A 19,359-nucleotide genomic window follows, 5' to 3' on the forward strand; every position below is an offset into this window, starting at 1 on the left:
GGATGCCACAAGAGGAAAATAAAGTTTGTAGGTTAATAGATAACAACTTTTACAAATTAGGTAGTTGCACAATTAATGTGAAGTTCAAGTTGAAAAGATTTAAAGGATGTGAACAAGATTATGGTACCATTTGATCATGTGAAGAATTAAGAAGCAATTGAGTGTGATTTGACAACAAAGTAAAGGCAAATTTGAAGCATTTGCAAGTGCAAAGTAAGAAAGCCCTAGTTACGTGAATTCTAGGTATTTTACAAAATTTTTTAGTTGTATTTTTGAAATCTTTGAATTAGTTAAGATGGAAAATCTTACTATAAGTGATTTTGGTGAGAGGCCACACTATAAGTTGAAGAAACACCCATTCGTGTCACTTGAAGACTATCCTTTGGGAGTATTTTTGTAAGTTCAGTCAAATTTATTGCACGTAGAGTATGTAAGAGAATAAAATTATTCCAAGTTTGATACTATTGGTGATAATGACATTCACAAGGATTCAGATGTGCTATGTAACAATGACTTGTCCTTGAACAAGGTTTTCACCTTTTGGAAGCATTGAATATTATCTAGAAAATGTTCTACAAAGAGTTTGATAACCATGAATGGAGTAGAATAATCTTTAGTAGAATCCATGAAGGAATGTTCTAGGTAGGAGACATCCTTGTCGTGATTGATAGTGACATGATCCATAGGCTTGTTGGATTAAGAAATGAAGGGAGTAATCCAGTGAATGAAAAGAAACATGAGAATTGATATGATTAAGGAAGATGGTGTAAGAATTATTAGCAAAATTATAGGCTACAAGATGAACCATATTTCAAGGTTGAACTCTTCCATGCAGCATATTTGATGACAGTGAAAAAGGAAAAATATCAATATGTGTGTAATTGTAAAGTAACAATTTCTTGACAATATTGAGAAACTGAAAAGGAAAAAGATTTCAATCTTTATATTTGAATCACTAATAACTCACCTATTCTTCCAAGTTATTAGAAAGTTTCTAGGTATGCAAGACCATGAATGGAATGGAAACAACTGCTCGATGAATTTGATCATTTATCATTCTAGGAGACAATCAAAAGAAATAATCATTGTAGATATAACTAAGATGATGAAGAGTTTCCAATCTAAGATGAAGAAGAGATTTAGGATCCTCCCATCACTAGTTGATGAAGGGTGCTCCCATTAATACCATAAACACATAATAAAAGCAAAGAAATAACAGCAAATTGTGAGATCAAAATATGGGCTTCTTTTTATCCCTCCAAATGTAGAATTACAATATGCTAACCCACATGGGAACCTTCATTACAATAATCTCCAGGAAAAAGCTACAAACTATCACCTAGAACTATCCTAGACAATGATCATGCATTTCTTAAATAGGCAATTTTATGCCACTCGAGAAGGTTCTAGATACTCAAACTTTATACCTAGGGATAAAAACCCCTAACAATACATATACAATTGGTCAAATACATTTTTGACATTACTTTGGAATTTTTGGTTGGCCCAAGTTCAAAAGGCCATAAATCTTGAGTCGTTGTTTTGATTGGCTACTATAACCACTTTTTGAAAACCTCATCTTCTAATGTGAAAGCTTAGATCGATGCAAGAACCCATCCTTCAAGTTTTTGGACCTCATTCATGCACTTTTAAGCCTTAAACAGTGACCCTAAAGTTTATATACCATAATGGCAAACAAAAAATCCACAAAAAATCCATAAATATGCTTGATATGGCATAGAGCCTAAACTAGTAAGTTGATATGTCCAAGATGAATATATACTCTAGAAATTAGGACATTCTGACATTGTATGATTGACCTACTAAGTAGAAAGCATCCAAAATTCATAACTCTACATTGAGACAACCCTTACTCAAGAAAAAAAAAAGAAAATGTTTTTGGGTTATACAAGATTGATCTTACACCCAAGATGCTGCTGCATCAGACACTTGGGGTAACTTGAGAAGTGACTCCATCATGTCTTAGGTGTTCAAAGGAAAACCAAGATGGTTAACCTCCTCCCATGCTATCCATGATGAATTATCTACTAGCCTACCTTTCCACTTGACTAGGTAATCTTCATAAGTTTTTTTATTGTACTTTTTCCAACACAATTGTCTAGTATCTCCTCAATCTCCTTTGTAGCTAAACTAGCTACTGCAACACTCCACTACAGTTCTACAACTTCATCTCCATAACCTCCTTCATAATGTTCTGTCAAATCTAAATTTTTAAATACTAGTAAAATATTATATTTAGCAACCAACTCCACTTCGTAGGAATTTACAAAATCATGCATTTCACTATATTGCACTATCCAAAATTCCTTATACCTCCTTAAATTTGCCTTATCCTTGTACTATGTATACATATTTGTAATGTGCTTCCTCACCTCATCATGGATATTATTTAAATGTTCAACAAATTCTTCTTCTTTAACACTACTTATCTCTCCTTTATCCAACTACCATAATTAAGAATCATTTCTGGGACTACTCCCATATACAATCTAGAATGTTGATTTACCAGTACTCCTATTGATAGAATTATTATATGAAAATTCTACATGTGGTAAAATCATATCCCATCCTTTTAGTTTATCCCCTTCCAAACATCTCAACAAGTTTACCAAACTAGGATACAAAACTTATGTCTATCAATCAATCTGTGGATGATGTGATGAATTGAACTTTAAATCTATCTTCAATTTCTTCCATAATGTTTGCATAAATACCTAGAAAATTTGGTATTGTGATCTAAACTATACTCTTTGGAAAACCATGTAGTCTTACCAATTCTCTAAAAAAAAACTCTGCCACATGAACAACATCACTTGTCTTCTTGCAGGGAATGAAATGTGTCATCTAGGAAAACTTGTCAACCACCACAAAAATAGAATAATGCCCTCACTAAGTCCTTGGTAATCCAATAAAAAAATCCATGTTGACATACTCCTACATTTTTTTTGGTATAGGTAATGTCTAATACAATCCTATATTCTACTTCACTCTTTTTTGCCATCTAACATACTCTGCACCTCTATACAAATTTCTTAACATCTTGTTGTAATTGTGGCCAATAATATTTCTCAATAACCAAAGAAATGGTTTTATCTCTACCAAAATTTCCAACCAATCCTCCACTATGCTTCTCGTTGATGATATTCTCTCTTATTGAACTTTATAGAATGCACAATTGGCTTCCTTTAAACAACATACAATCTTGGATTATAAAATTGAACCACTTCATCCTATCAAGTGTAACATGTTTTATACAAGTCTTCCAAGCTTCACCAAAATTAATATCCTCTGGATACAAGTTACTGAGTTCCTTGAACCCAACCACCTCAATTTGCATCTATGTTAGTAAAAGTTGTCTTCTACTAAGAGCATATGAAACTTTCTAAGAATTTCCACTCCTATGTTTCAAAAAAAATGTATAACTCTACAAAAACTCAACACACTTCAAATTCTTCTAGTTTAATTTTCCTTTATTATTCAAACATTACAAAGCTTGATGATGAGTATACAAAGAAACCTCCTTAGGAAGAAGATAGTGTCTCCAATTCTTTAATGCCTGAACTATAGCATAAAATTCTTTATCATAAGCAAAATATATTCTTTTTGCATCATTAAACTTCTCACTAAAATAAGCAACAAGTCTACCTTCTTGGTTTAAAACAACTCCTCTTGTAATACCACTAGCACCACAATTTACTTGAAACACCTTGTTAAAATTTGGAAGTACTAAAATAGGTTGCTCTATAACTTTTTGTTTCAAAAAATTAAAAATCTTATCTACTCTTACAGTCTACTTAAATACTGTCCTAACTCCTCTCATTGTTTCAATAAAGGGTTGACAAATACTACTAAAACCTCTTATGAACTTTTTGTAGAAACTAGCCAGTCCATGAAAATATCTTACCTCTATATCACTCTTTGGAGTAGACCATTCAAGGATAGCCTTCACTTTCTCTAGGTCCATTTTCAGATCTTTTGTTGAGACTACAAATCCTAGGTACACCAACTCCTTCTTCACAAAATTGCAGTTCTTCAAGTTTATTAGCAACTTTTCTTCCCTCAATTTATCAAACATCTTTTGAATATGCACCAAATTCTCCTCTAATGTCTTACTAAATATAAAAATATCATCTAGGTAAACAATGACAAACTTACCTAGAAACTCCTTCAGTACCTCATTCATGAGCCTCATCAAAGTTCTTAGTGCATTAGTTAGCCGAGAAGGCATGACTAATCATTTATACAGTCCTTCTCTTGTCTTTAAGATAGTCTTCCATTCATCACCTTCTTTGATGCAAATCTTATGCTATCCACTCTTCAGATCTATCTTTGTGAAATACTCAGCTCCACTCAAATAGTCCATTCTATCATTCATCCTTGGTAATGGAAATCTATGCTTGATTGTGATTTTTTTGATAGTGTGATAATCTATGCATATCCTCCATTCTCCATTATTATTTGGTGTTAATGCTATTGGTAGATAACATGTAATCAAACTCTCTTGAATCAACCCCTTCTGCAAAAATTCACAAATTTGTTTGTTCAACTCTTTACTTTTTGCTAGTGTCATTCTATGTGCTTCCTTGTTTTGCATGGTGGCTCCTAAAATCAAATCTATCTGGTGGTTGATGTTCCTCACTAGGGGTAATCCATCATGTATATTATCTAATACAATATTAGGAAACTCTCCCAAAAAATCTACAACTTTTGTAGGTACCTCCTCTACTTCTTCTTTATCATCTTTTGGGATTACAGAAAAGTGTATATGCTCATGCTTCACACCTTGGAGAAACTCCTTTCCATCAATAAATCATATTTTGGCAGCACTACATACCTTTTCTGCTTTCTCCTTCAATGAATTCAACTTATATTTCACTCCATCCTTTGTCAAAGTGTAGGTATTTGTACACTTATTATGTACAACATGTATGTAAAACTACCATGGCCTACCCAAAAAAATATGACCTATGTCCATAGGTATGATATTACAAAGCACCTCATCCTAGTAACTTCCAATTTTGAACTTCACTGAGCATTACTCAGTGACCATGACCTTATGGTTGTTGAAAAGAGATTGTTTTAAAGTGAAGAACCTATAATGGAACAATTATTATTTTTTAAATGATGTCAAACCTTCTATTTTCCAGCGAGACAATTTATTTTTGGTATGAATACTATCATATGGTTGATTGATGAAGAGGATTTGAAAAGAGAAGATAACAAGAGAACCTAGAGAAAGATTAAGTTATTTGGTGTATAAAAGGAGCACTAAGACCAAGTAAGAAATTAATACTACAGTGTATTGTTTATCTACTTAAAGTGTGAAATGAAAGATTACTCAAGTTAAGTTTGGAAGAAGATCAAGTAAGAAAAGTGTCTACTAAGCCTTAATGAGCAGTCAGTACAAGCCAAGTAGAAATCAGTAGAAGTTGAGTGAAAATCAATAGGTGATGAGAAAAGAAGATAAACAGTGCAATTTGAGTGAATGTCATTAAATGTTGAGTAAATTTTAGTGGGTGTCAAGAATTAGTAAACTTTAGTGTTGTCCAAGTGACAAAATAGTGTAGATGTCGAGTGACGATAAACAGTGTTAAATCAAATATTTGATGAATCTTAGCCAACTAATTTGATTTCTTGAAATATGCAAAGCCTATGGAAGATGACTATGATGAGCTAGTAGCACATAATTCAAGATAAACTATTCTGAGGCAAATTCAAGGAATATTAGAGAGGAAGTTTCTAGATGAACCAAATGGAAAAGTGGATAGATTCATTGAATCCTACCTAACCCTAAAATGGATGATTGTGGTTAAGTGGAAAAAAATTGAATTCTTTATTTATAGAGATGGTCAAAAAAAAAGTCTGTCATGTGCCAGAACCTAAGGAAGATAAGGAGTCTAGGGCATTGCTTCATCTAGTGGCCGAACATAAGAGACTATAGTTGGCATACAAAGCAAGAAGAGTTAAGGGGATGAGTTCTTGAAGGGTGAACAAGCTATCAGAGTTAAAGTGTATTAATGCCAATTATAATGGAGGATTGAAATAGGAATCTATAATCTACAAGTAAGTTGTAATTTTTTATTAGATCAAGTCCTACTATTACTTTTTAAAAATTGTACTACTATGGATATAATCCTTTGGATTAAGGTTGACCTAATAGCCATTTGTAAATCCTTTATCCAGGGGACATTCTAATGGAATGGTCTAAAGTCCTCTAACAAGGCTCACTTCTAACAAGGTGATTGAAATCCTTTAACTAGGTCACATTTAATAGTGTGTATTGTAACCCTTAACAATGTTGGTCTTTCATAGGGCATCACCTCATAACAGTGAGAATTACTAGCATGTTACTGGTGCATTTTTCCAAATTGGGTTTCAAAATAAAATCCTTGTGTCAAATTGTGTGAATGTTCTTATAGTATTTCATGTTTACATTTTTGCAAAGTTATTTTGACCTAGGATAATAATGTACTAAGTTAAGTTATTGTATGATCTAATGGATGCATGCATGTTAAGGTTTTATGGATATGGATCTAATTAGCACTGAAATTTTTTATTTGTACATCTATAACTTGGATAATTGATTAACCCCACTCTTAGGTATTCTAAATAATTCCAACAATTGGTATCAGAGCATACTTCTCGAGAGGAAATAATTTAAAGTTACTAAAAGCTAAAGATCAAGATGTACAAAAAGGAGATGCCCAAAATGAACAAAGAAAACTTTCCTAAATGGAAAAGTTTTATGAAGCTAAATCTAGGAATCACCTCTGAGCATGTTGATCTTGTTGGATCCCTAACTATTGATGATTTGAAAAAGAGGAAAGAAAATAATCAAGAAATGTTGGAGATTGCCTCTACCCTAATTTACTTAGAGTTTGATGACATCAAAGATTGTGACACTACAAAGTAGATGTGGGAATCTATAAAAAAAAATTATGGAGGAGATATAAATTCTTTGAGATCCAAATCTGCAAGTCTAAGAGGGAAATTTAATGACATGAGAATGCAAGAAGGTGAGAACATTGTCCAATATTGCACAAGAATTAAAGATATTATGAATGATATTAGAGGAGCTGATGGTATTATTGATGATGAGACTGTAATTAGAAAATTATTGAGAACACTACTTCCTATCTATGTTATTAGAGTTTCTGCCATATAAGAACTAAGATGTATACCTAGTAGTAATTTGACCCTTGAAGGATTGATGGGTAGACTCACTACCTTTGAACTCTCTCATTTTGATAATTTCAAATCTCAAAAAATGTTTAATTTTCTTTCGAAGATAAATTGTCATTAAAGGAACATAAAGAGAAAAATGAAATGGTCAACTATATTTCTAGTGATTGTAATACAAATGAGGAGGATGTAGAACATCTTGAAGCATTGTTGGCAAGGAGATTTCATAGAAAAGGGAAATACAGAGCTAAGCTAGCTATCATGTGCTTTACTTATAATGAGGTTGGTCATATTGTTGCTAGATATCCAAAGAAGAAGAACAATAGAAGTGGAGACAAATACAAAAGTAAAAGAGATGAGAATAATTATTTTTTATAAAGATAAAGGAAAGAAGTCTTGCTACATTGATAAGGAAGAAACAAAAGATGAATCTGATGACCATGATGATGAAGTGGTGTATGTTGCAATGAAGGATGACTGTGATGAGGATGAGGCAATTGCACTAGTATCTAATGTGAACAAGAATATCAAATGGATCATTGACACTGGGTTTTTACATCACATGAATGGAGATAAAAGTAAGTTCATTACCCTTGATTAATTTAATGGTAATAGTGTAAGATTTAATAATGATGCACCCTCTTTGATAAAAGGTAAAGGATAAATAAAACTAATTGAAAAGATCATGTTTGACAATGCTTATTATGTAGAAGGACTTAGCTATAACTTGTTGAGTGTGTCAGAACCGAATAGTTCAGGTTATAAAGTTAATTTTGAGAACAAGAAAGCAAAGATATATTAAACTGATGGGAAACTAATTGGAAAGGGTGATCAGACTAGATGTAATATATTTTATTTTCAAATAGACTTTCAAAAAGTTTTATATGAATCCTAACTACAAACAGCCTTCTAGATCCAATAGCAGCATCCGTTTGGGCCCAATGTGCTCTAAAAAATTGGTCTTCCCTCGGATTGAAAAAAAAATCACAAGCAAACTAGGGTTTGTTACTAAGAATCATGGCTTCAAAAAACTTTCAACAAAGCAGCAATAGGGAGGCTTTGATACCATGTAGGAGTTGATGAAATCCAACTTCGCAGTCACCAAGATCACCTACATGCAAAATAACCTATTCAAGGGAAACCAAGAAGGAAGAGGTGGAGCTTGGAAAAACCCTAAACGTACATGAGAGAGAAATAATGTAAAACAATGAAATTGTATTTACAATGAGAATGCATTGTGAGATACAAAATGAGAGCCCAAATATAAAGGCCTCATGGAAGCTTGTAGAACAAGCTGGAAGGTGGTAGAAGATAAAGTTGACAACTCAACACTCTTCCACAAAAAGGTGAAACATGCTAGAAGGGAATGAAATCCCATGTTATCAACAACTCATCACTACATGCATTAAATACCAAATATTAAATAAATACATTAACCTAAGTAAGCTTAAGTAAATAGAATAAATAATTAATAATTATTTAATTATTTACTCTAACACCCCCTCGTAAGTGCAACTTAGGGGAATGCCTTAAGCTCACAAAACTAAGATGAAATGTAGAATGGGTCCTGACAACAAGGCCATGTTAGGTACCAATGTATAATGCAAAGAGATGCAACCTCTAAAAATGGAGAAAGAGAGAAAACCACATGGGAAAAACCCTCCCCCAAAAAGAGGTAAGAACCTAGTGAAGAACTAAAGAAGCCTCCAACTAGGGGTATGTCCCCTAAAATAGGAACAAGGAGTGATCATGAAGAGCATCACTGAAGCATGAAGAAGTCACAAATTCTGTTGGAAATGATTAAAAAGATATTTGAATGAAGAATGATGGAATTGGTAAAGAATGCTTTCAATCAATTTTTTGTCATTGATGTCAAACCTGCTAACTACAAGAATGACAATTGATTAAGTGATCCAAATACTATCACTTAGTTGATTGACAAGGAGGAGTTAAACAAGATGTAACTAGAACACCTAGAGAAAGGTTGAAGTTATGATTTTGTAATGAAGTATAAGGATCAGCTAAGACAATGATGAAATCATGTATTAATGATATACTTTAAGACACAGGGAATGGACACTACAAAATGCAAGGATTGACTAAACCATTTGCAAAGACTGACTAAGTTCATCTATGAGTGCCAAGCAATCCTTTAGGTGCCAAGCATAAAAAAAGGGTAGTGGATGTTGAACAAATCAAGAATCATTCAGGTATCGAGTGATCCAAAAAAATTGTATATGTCGAGTAACAGAGATGTTCATATGCCGGGCTATACAAAATTCAACATGTGTTGAGTAACTCAAGATCCAATAGGAGCCAAGCACTACAGAGTAAATAGAAGTTGAGTGATTCAAGAAAATAGTAGAAGCTGAGCAATACAAGAAAGCTTTAGGAGTCAAGTAAAGAAAAAACTACAGAGGATGCTGAGAAATCCAGACCTAGTTAATGTCGAGCAGTAGTAAACCAATGATGCCGAGTTGCTGCATTAATTTCTAAGTCAAAAGCTTTGCTAGATTAGTAATGATAAGTTTGTTACATTGAATTTTGTGAATCAGTTGGGTGATAAGGATGATGAGTAGATCTAATAGAATTTTATGTAAACCATGCAAACCAATTCAAGGTGAATACTGATGTATTTTCTAGAAGAAACAGTTTGAAGGGAAAACAATTTCAAAAATCAATTGAAATTGATAAGCGGGAAGACTTGATTATAAAATGAAGAACATAAATTCTTTATAAGGAGTTATAGGTCAGAGGTCAAGATAGTGTGAGTGAGTTGGTCATAAGTGTGGTCATGTGAAGAAGCCAAGAGAAGGCTAGTGTGAAGTGTCAAGAAAAGAACACAGTGAGGAGTAAGCACAGAGCATCAAGACTCTGAGTTGATCAAGTGACCATGGAGTGCATTGGCATAATGAGTGGAAGAACTCAAGGAGATAGATCTTGAAGGGTGGACAAGCTATGAGCATTGTAAGGAAGAAAAGTCAAGCAAAGAAAATAACTGAAGAGTGATTTGAAATCTACAAGGTTAGAGTTGCAATCTTTATCAAGTCAAAACCTTTATAATACTTTCTTACCATTGTATTAGACATTGAAATCCTACATTTCTAGGTTATCTTAATAGCTAGGTGGATAAGCCTCAAGAAAAGGATAGAAGATCCCCAGGAGAAGGATAAGAGATCCTCAGGAGAAGGATAGGAGATCCTTAGAGAGGGATAAAAGATTCTTTTGAGAAGGTGACCGTAAATCCCATGGACTTGGGTGGGCATAAAAGATATGTGTAAATCCTATAACAGGGTGACATTCTAAGTTGAATGTTCTTAAGTCCTCTAATAGGGCACACTCCTAACAGGGTGTAGAAATCCTTTAATAGGGTCACATTTGATAGTGTGTAAAGTCTTTAACAAGGCAGACCTTTAATAGGGCAAACCATTAGAAGTGGTTGAAATCAATTGTACAGTAATTTTGTGGGTGCCATCCCCACCCCAGTTTTACCTTCTTATTCCTGGAGGGTTTTTGGGTCACCGAAATCTCAAGTGTTATGTGGTGATGCATGTTCACTTTTCATAATTGTTTAATGTTTAATTGCATGCATGATAATTTCAATTATATGCCATTAAGGATTTGACAAGAAAGTAAAAAGGCTAGTACTTCTAATTCACCCCCATTTTATTAAAGAAAATTGTATTGGAAATTATTGGACCTTGAATAAATTATTCACCCCCCTCCCAGTTATTCTAAAAGAATTCTAACAAAGTCTTCCATCTAAAAGAAACTGTTGATTTGAAGAACCTCCATAGAAGAAGAAGGCACAAATCGAGCATGTCTATATGGTAGATGATCCATCTCATCGAAATGTATAGGTAGCTAGCCATTGCAATCACCTTATATATAGGATCAACCACTGAATACATAGTTCACACTATCAAACCATCAAACCAAGGATGCATTAGAACAACAGCATAACCCCACCTTAATGTAGATGGGGTGAGATGATAGGCAACTAAGAAGGTGGGCCAAAAATTTCTTGGAAAAAAACCAAGAACGATGAGAGAGGAAGAGTTACAAACACCTATAAAGACATGGTTACAATGACGCTACATGGGGCTAATTTCATGGAAGGGACACTCACTTGACAAAGGGAGAAGGCCTAAAACAACAAACAACTATCCCCCCATGGTGCTTTATAAAAATAGTGCAAGTACAACTGACTCAAAAACAATGTTCATGAACCCAAAATGAAAAAGTGACACTTTATCTCAGTGCGTATACAAAAGAGTTTACAAATGATGTCTACAATGATCAAAATAGGAAAAATGCTAACACAAAAGATAGGATAGCCTAAAACAAATGAAACCATGCTAGGAAAATGATCCTCAGACCTAAAACACCCAAGATATCCACCATAGAGCAAAAACACTAAAAATATGATAGAAAAAGCATGAGCTAAAATCTAAGGAAAAGGACTATATCTCTAAAAAGATGACAAAATCAGCTTTCCAAAAATATAGCGTTTTCAAAAAACTGACATGGGATGCAAAACATATGCATGCCAGAGTCAAAAATAGAACTTTAGACTTCAACTAAAAAAAGGGGAAAAAAAATGCATGAAAACCTTAAAATACTTGAACCAATGTCTCTGTCTCAAAACCTGCTTTCCAAAATTTTTTTTGGATTGGAAAAACATCTTTGTATGCTCTAGTTATGGCCAAAAAATTGAAGGTAGGTCAAAAAGGACTTTGAAGAGGTGCAAGAGGTGGATGATGCAGTGACATCATGCTGACATCAACATACCATGAGGCTAAAATTGATAGCCTACGACCCATCAAGGAAAAAAGAAGCTACATGGCAGTACCACATGGACACCATGTGGCAGACAGGCTAACATGGTAGGGGCCACATGGAAAAGTACCATGTGGCAGACCTGCTATGACTGTGCAGGAAATTTGACTCAGCATTGATTGTACATACTGACATGGCTACTGACAAATAAAATATGACATGCCTCAACTAGAGGCATATCCATGATCAATAGGGTCTACAAGCTATTAGAGTAGAGCAGATGGAGTAGACTAGGCGGAGGCGGTGAGTTCTCGTGGCTCCACGACGGAGGGACCCTATGGCACGGGTAGAAAGTTTGAGCACAGGTAGAGCCAAAGCCTTAGTGTAGTGAGGATGGCATAGCCTCTCTATGGCTGGGTGTGGGTGGTCATTGGGTGGTTTACTAGTGGCCACCCGGTGGTGCAGCCTGATTATATTTTTTAAATTTTTTTAATGCTCTCTATTCGTACGATCCATACATAAAAGCCTTGGAACAAAAAAAATTTGCCTCCCAGAGCCCTATCTCTAAAATTCAAAAGTTTTATATGAAACCTAACTACAAACAGCCTTCCAAATCCAATGGTAGCATCCATTTGTGCCCAATGTGCTCCGAAAAATTTCTCTTCACCCAAATTGAAGAAAAAAACACAAACAAACTAGGGTTTGTCTCTGAATCGCAACTTCAAAAAACCTTCAACAAAGTAGCAACAAGGAGGCTCTGATACCATATAGGAGTTGATGAAATCCAACTCCACAGTTGCCAAGATCACCTACATGCAAAATGACTTGTTGAAGGGAAACCAAGAAGGAAGAGGTGGAGCTTGGAAAAAACCCTAAATGGACATGAGAGAAATAATGCAAAACAATGAAATTGTATTTATAATGAGAATGTATTGTGAGATACAATGAGAGAGCCTAAATATAAACGCCTCGTGGAAGCTTGTAGAACAAGTTGGAAGGTGGTAGAAGATAAGGTTGACAACTCAACACTCTTCCACAAAAAGGTGGAACGTGCTAGAAGGGAACAAACTCCCATGTTGTTAACAACTCATCACTACATGCATTAAATACTAAATATTAAATAAATGCATTAACCTAAGTAAGCTTAAGTAAATAGAATAAATAATTAATAAATAAATATTTATTTACTCTAATAGGAAGTTCTATATTCTCAAAGACAACAAGAATGGTAAATTTGATGCTAAATGTGAAGAAGGTATATTTCTAGGCTATTCCACAAGAAGTAAAGCTTATAAGTGTTTAAATTCTAACAGTAATGAATTTATTGAAAGTGAAAATGTGAAATTTGATGAATATATAGGGGTAGATGAAGCTAAACCTATGAAGAAACCTAAAGAATACAAGTGTTTTGTATACTTTTTATGAAGGTATGCCTACTAATTAAGGTGTTGTAAACCAAGTTGTAAATCAACAACAAGTATTAGTGACTACCAAGTCATGTACAATGGATGGTGAGTTACATTTAGGAACTAAGTTGCATTCAGGAACTAAGTTTCATTCAGTAACTGAGTTACATTCAAGGACCAAGTTACATTCAGGAGCTAAGTTGCAAATAGAATCTAAGGTACATTATGATTCTGAGATAGGTGTACATGAAAGGAGTGTCAATCTACCTGATAGAGATGTACATAGTGATTCAAAAGTTGACATACCCATTGAAGAAAGAAGAGCATAACCAAGATTTTCAAAGTATGTCAAAAGACATCACTCTGCTAAAAAAATTATTGGAGATAAATGAGCTAGACCAATGATAAGGAATAGGTTGAAAAGTTTTACATGTTTGTTTAGCATGCATGATCCTAAGATAGTGAAATATGCCTTAGAGAATAAAGATTGGAGTAAATCCATGAAAGAAGAGATTAATCAGATTGATAAGAACAAAAATGTGATTGGAATCAAGTGGGTTTACATAAAAAAGTTAGATAAGAATGGTAAAGTCACAAGGAATAAAAAGAGATTATTTTGAAAGCAGTATGCACAAGAAGAAGGAATTGACTATGGAGAAACATTTGCCCCAGTTGCAAGATTGGAAGGAGTAAGAACTCTACTTGCTTACTGTACATACAAAGGTTTCAAATTTTATCAAATGGATGTGAAGTCAAAATTTTTGAATGGCATACTAGAAGAAGAGGTTTACATAGAACAACCTAAAGGATATGTTGATCCAAACAACAATAAAATGGTATGTAAACTATACAAATCTTCATATGGTATAAAGAAAGCCCCAAGAGCATGGTATTAAAGGCTTCACAATAATCTTGTGAATATTGGTTTTGAGAAGACTAATGATAGCAATAGTATGTACTTGAAGATAGAAGGAGAAAAAGGTATTTTACTAGCTGAAATTTTGCGTTTATGATATCATAGTTGGAGCTCAAAATGCATTATATAAGGCATTTGCAAATGAAATGAAGAAAGAATTTGAGATTTCTATGTTTGGAGAGATCAAGTTCTTTGTTGGTTTGCAAGTATATCAGATTAAATGTGGTATATACATCACTCAATCTAAGTGTGTGAAGGAAATATTGAAATTTTTTGGTTTGGAGGGTTCAAAACCAGTTAGCACTGCTATGGTGATAGGACATAAACTTTCAAAGAATGATAATTCTACTAAAGTAAATCAAATATTTTATAGGTCTATGATTGGAAAGTTGCAATACGTAGTACACAATAGACCTGACATTGCATTAGTTGTTGGTATTGTTGTAAGATTTTATGAAAATCCTAAGGAGAATCATTTGATGGTTGTTAAGAGAATTATGAGATATCTGAAAGGAGTAGAAGATTATGGTCTATACTACAAGAAAAATGACAAATTTGAGTTAAGAGCCTCTATAGATTTTGATTGGGATGGAAACATTGATGACAGAAAGAGTACAAGTGGTGGAGCATTTTTCTTAGGAAAAAGACTAGTCACCTCAACTAGTAAGAAAAAAAGTTTCATAGCTCAACCTACTATTGAAGTTGAATATGTGGTATGGATCAAATAGCTACTCAAAGGCATGAAAGATGAAATCACTAAACTTGTGGTACTTTATTTGTTGGAATTAAAGGTAAAGTAACTGATAGTGGGCTGAATCAATTACTCACAAAAATTAATCCATAGATCTCTTAGATGTCTTAAAGATCTAGTTACTACAGATACTTGGTAAAAAAATGATGTAACTCAGAAAATTAAATTGTTACTTAAAACATGCATGCAATCAAAAAGAAATGAAAACAAGAGACACCAGATTTAACATGTAAACCCAATATGGGAAAAACCACCAAGTAACTAGTCACCAATTTTTCATTCTTCTAATGTGAGCCCTATTAGGAGCCAACCGTGTTAAAGGTTACAATACACATTGCTAGGGGTGACCCTATTAGAGGATTTAATCACCTTGTTAGGAGTGGCCTTGCTAGAGGTCTTTAGAACAATTCAACATAATGGTCACCTTGTTAGAGGATTTACAAAATGGTTGTTAAACCAACTCTGTTAAGAGATTTGAAATCATTGCTACAATGGTTAGAAAGAAAAATGAATTGACCTGAAAAAGATGCAACTGAATTTGCTAACTATAGGTCTCTATTCAGCATTATTAGATCCTCTTTGATCAAGTATAGCTTTGCTACTCCTCAATGATCTCTGATCATCCTTCAAATTCACTTCCACAATAATTAGTCTTCATATCACATTAATTCCACACATACTTCCACTCCACACTTAGAATTCACAACTTGACCTCTTAGTTATACCATTTAGATTGTCAAGTCGGCCCATATACATATTACATTTACCAATAAACCATGCATCAGTCAGCTACAAATATTACCCTAAACAAATAAATGCTATTTCGTAAAAAATGAAATCCTTTACTAGTTGACCCTGCTCGGTAAATACTGCTTCCAGAAATTTCCTAAGTTAACCTTCTTAACTCGGTTAACACTGCAATATCCATAAAATCCTTTGGATGCCCAGTTTTCTTGGTAAGAATTGAATTCCTTCATGAGAGCTCAGTCAGAATTATTTTTGCCACATTTCCTTTGATGACCAAGTTAGCTTAGTAAGAACTATTTACTCAGTAGATACTACAAGTTTTCTTCACTAACCTCCTGGGCTTGGTAGATTTTTTCCTTTTGCCTTGCTGACCTTCTAAGCTCAATAGACTCTATCCTTTGCGTTGCTGACCTTCTAAGCTCAATAGACTCTATCATTTTCCTTGTTGACCTTCTGAGCTCGGTAGACACTGTCCTTTTCTTTGTTGACCTTCTAAGCTCAATAAACTCTATCTGATGATTGTTATGACATTTGTGTGACATCAAAGACAACACACAATTTGAAAAATTGTATCCAACAATCTCCCTCATTGCAATTAATGGTAACACAACATGTCATAGCATAATAAAATTTGAAAATAAGTCTTTTACTGATAGAATACTTCACTTTCTTCTTCAAATACAGCAAACTCCCTCTTTCATAATAATGTCTCCCTTTTGCACAAACTTTTATTATTTTTCAAATTTTAGAAAGATATGATAGTACATTTCCCGATTTGACAACACATGCCAAAGACAACTCAAAACAACTGAATAGCATTGTACCTGATGTACTAATTCATATGCAATGTCTTCATTGGTTTGCTGCATCAACTAATAGATCTTCAATTCTATTTCTATTGATGCATCTCTAGAATTGTATTTTAGTGAGCTTTAGATAGGGGAATAACCCCTAACTTACCTCTTAGATACAAGAATGCATCCTTAGGTAAATGCTTTGTGAATATGTCAACAATTTGTTCCTTTGTATGGACATATTCCAATCTTATTTCTTTTTTCTTGCACCAATTCTTTAACAAAGTGATACTTTATGGCAATATGCTCAGTTTTTGAATGCATCACTAGATTCTTGGAGATGTTAATTGCACTTGTGTTATCACAAAACATAACAATAGGTTCTTTGATTTCTCGCTTCATACCTTCTAATAATTGTTTAAACCACACAATGTTTGAGCAATTTACTATTGATGCAACATATTCAGCCACTGTTGTGGATTGAGATATATAATTATACTTTTTGCTTGTCCAAGAAACCAACCTTTTTTCCAAGAAAGAAAGCTCTTCCACTTGTGCTCTTTCTGTCATCAATATTTCCTACTCAATCTACATCAGTGAACACCTTTAAATCCATATTTCCTCCATGTTTATACCATAATCCATATTCTTCAGTTCCTTTTAAGTATCTCATGATCCTTTTGATTGCCATCATATAATTTTCTTTTGGTTTTACTAAGAATCTTGCTACAATTCTTAGTACAAGGGCAATGTCTAGTCTTGTGTGCACTACATATTGCAACTTTCCAATCATAGATCTATACAATGTCTAATCTACTTTTTTTGATTCATCATCCCGTGTAAGTTTTAATCCAGTACACATAGGAGTCCCAATTGGTTTGCAGTCTTCCATACCAAAAAATTTCAATATCTCCTTGATGTATTTAGATTGAGTGATATAGATGCCATTCTTATTTTGTTGAATTTGAAGACCAACAAAAAATTTGATTTCACCAAACATTGACATTTCAAATTCCTTTTTCATTTGTTCTAATTTTTTTTTGCAAAGATCATCATTTCCTATGAACAAAGTATCATCTACTACCAAAAAAATCTTATTATCTGGTCTTTCTTTTATGTACAAACTACTGTTGTCATTAGTTTTTTGAAAACCAATATGAATAAGATAGTTATGCAATCTTTCATACCATGCTCTAGGGGCTAGTTTTAGACCATATAATGCTTTATGAAATTTGTAGACCATGTCCTTCTTGTCTGGATCAACAAAACCTTCAGGTTGTTCAACGTAAACCTCTTCATCCAATATGCTATTGAGAAATGTTGACTTGACATCTATCTAATAAACTTTGAATCTTTTGAATGTAGCATATGAAAGTAAGGTTCTAACACCTTCCAATCTTGCAACAGGAGAAAAGGTTTCTCCATAGTCTACACCTTCTTCTTGAGAGTATCCTTTGCACACTAGTCTAGCTTTATTCCTTGATACCTTACCAGCTTCATTTAGTTTGTTTCTGAAAACCCACTTTGTTTCAATCACATTTTTGTCTTTGGGTCTAGGTACAAGAGTCCATGTTTTGTTTTTCTCTATCTGTTCTATCTCTTCATTCATAGCTTTAATCCAACTTTCATTGTCTAGTGCATCTTAGACATTTCTAGGTTTAAAATTAGAAAGTAAACAAGTGCCTTTCAACTTACTTCTTGTCATTGTTCCTTCTGATTTATCTCCAATAATCTGATCTGGTGCATGATGCTTTCTGACATACTTGGCTAACACAAGCTCCTTGCCTTTTCAATGACTTGCATTGTTATCCTTATGTGTCTCAACTTGTGGTTCTAATTTTTGTTGCTCAAGCTCAATAGATGCTAACTCAGTAGCTTCTATTAGCAACTTGGGTTCTTGTAGCTCGGTAGGTACTGGCTGAGGTTTGAACTTCTTGTGACTCAGTTAATGAAGACTCTAGAGTTGAGGATGTTAGGATAAGAACATGGACAGAAATAAAAACTACATGCAAATATAATCAATAACATAAAATAATAGATCACACAGAAATAAACACAAGATTTAACGTGGTTCACCCAATCATTGTGCTACATCCACCAAACAGCAAGTACAATCTTATTATAATCCAGTGATTACAACCTGATTACAATTTGTAATCCCTTACAGCTCAATACCACTACAAGAACTAATTTTGCATCACACTATGAAACAATCCCTAACCCTAAGCCCTTTTATACAAGTATTAGACTGATTTAGGGTTATAACATGTTGGCCATAAATTAGCCATAACTTTAGTGGAGAATCTACGAATCGCGAATCTCAGAATAGTAGCAAAAAAATAATTTGCGGGCCGATGCTCGAAACCCCACTAATTATGGAGTATGTACAGTACTTTCCTAATCAGTCAACATAATCTAACAATCTCCCACTTGGGGACTAATCAGGCTCCACACGAAACAATAGAGGATTCCTAATTAATAGGTATACTTGGCATTGTATCAGGTTCCATGTAAACAAATCTTTTGTAGTCTTTAGGTTCCTTTTTTATTTCTTTTTCTATTCTTTCTACAAACTCATCAACTTTAACATGTGAAATTTTTATGAATTTGTGAGTAGAGAAGTTCAAACATCTATATGCTTTTCTTGTGCAAGAGTATCCCAAAAATATTCCTTCATCATTTTTTACATCAAATTTACCTTTTCTAGATTTCTTCAAAATGTAACATTTGCTTCCAAATACTTTTAGATAACTTACATTGGGT

The sequence above is a fragment of the Cupressus sempervirens genome, unplaced genomic scaffold (genome assembly GCF_028749045.1).
Source record: "Cupressus sempervirens isolate cs-2001-9-10 unplaced genomic scaffold, ASM2874904v1 CseChr00s100001_01, whole genome shotgun sequence".
NCBI classification, from domain to species: Eukaryota; Viridiplantae; Streptophyta; class Pinopsida; order Cupressales; family Cupressaceae; genus Cupressus; species Cupressus sempervirens.